We start from the raw sequence: 1,387 nt of genomic DNA on the forward strand, positions 1-1,387 counted from the left end.
GCATTCTCTTTTTGGATTTTCTTCTGTATTGCTTGGGAGAGTACTAGGAGGAATTTCAGTGACTCTTTTACTCAGCTGACCCACTTGTGCCTCTAAATTTCTAATGGAGGACCTTGCTTCAGTCATGAAGCTGAGAGTGGTCTTAGATAGATCAGAGACTACAGTTGCTAAGTCAGAATAGCTCTGCTTAGAATTCTCTATCTGTTGCTAAGAAGATGATGGAAAAGGTTTGCTATTGCCAAACCTGTTTCTTCCACCATTATTATTATTGAAGCTTTGGTTAGGCTTCTGTTGATTCTTCCATGAGAGATTAGGATGATTCCTCCATGAAGGATTATAGGTGTTTCCATAGGATTCTCCCATATAATCCACCTCTTCCATTCCAGGATTCTCAGGATCATAAGCTTCTCCTTCAGGGGAGGCTTCTTTAGTACTGCCTGATGCAGCTTATATTTCAGTCAGACTCTGAGAAATCATATTGAATTACTGAGTCAATATTTTGTTGAGCCAATATGGCATTCAGAGTATCAATCTCAAGAATTCCTTTCTTCTGAGTTGTCCCATTATTCACAGGATTCCTTTCAGAAGTGTACATGAACTGGTTATTTGCAATCATTTCAATGAGTTCCTGGGCTTCTGCAGGCGTCTTCTTCAGATGAAGAGATCCTCCAGCAGAATGGTCCAATGACATCTTGGACAATTAAGACAGACCATCATAGAATATACATATGATGCTCCATTCTGAAAACATGTCAGAAGGACACCTTCTGATCAATTGCTTGTATCTTTCCCAAGCTTCATAGAGGGATTCACCTTCCTTCTGTATGAAGGTTTGGACTTCCACTCTAAGCTTGCTCAACTTTTGAGGTGGAAAGAATTTGGCCAAGAAAGCAATGACCAGCTTTTCCCAAGAGTTCAGGCTATCTTTAGGTTGTGAGTCCAACCATGTTCTAGCTCTGTTTCTTATAGCAAAGGGGAAAAGCATAAGTCTGTAGACCTCAGGATTAACCCCATTGGTCTTAACAGTGTCACAAATTTGCAAGAATTCAGCTAAGAATTGATGAAGATCTTCCAATGGAAGTCCATGAAACTTGCAATTCTGTTGCATCAGAGAAACTAATTGAGGTTTAAGCTCAAAGTTGTTTGCTCTAATTGCAGGAATTGAGATGCTCCTTCCACAGAAGTTAGAAGAGGGTGCAATAAAGTCACCAAGCATCTTCCTTGCATCTCCACCATTGTTATTGGGTTTGGCCATCTCTTCTTCTTTTTTGAAAAATTCTGTCAGGTCCTCTCCAAAGTGTTGTGCCTTAGCTTCTCTTAGCTTTCTCTTTAGAGTCCTTTCAGGTTCCGGATCAGCTTCAACAAGAATGTTCTTATCCTTGCTCCT

At 40.3% G+C, this 1,387-nt stretch overlaps 1 non-coding gene across 1 annotated transcript; it reads left to right on the forward strand.

Moving 5' to 3' along the window:
* Positions 1 to 749: 749 nt before the first annotated feature.
* Positions 750 to 853, forward strand: LOC148549431 (small nucleolar RNA R71). The gene has a single exon (XR_015897907.1). It is a non-coding gene; the product is annotated as a small nucleolar RNA R71 (small nucleolar RNA).
* The last annotated feature ends 534 nt before the right edge of the window (positions 854 to 1,387 follow it).

The sequence above is a fragment of the Arachis ipaensis genome, chromosome B8 (genome assembly GCF_059453495.1).
Source record: "Arachis ipaensis isolate K30076 ecotype BB chromosome B8, ASM5945349v1, whole genome shotgun sequence".
Taxonomy (NCBI): Eukaryota; Viridiplantae; Streptophyta; class Magnoliopsida; order Fabales; family Fabaceae; genus Arachis; species Arachis ipaensis.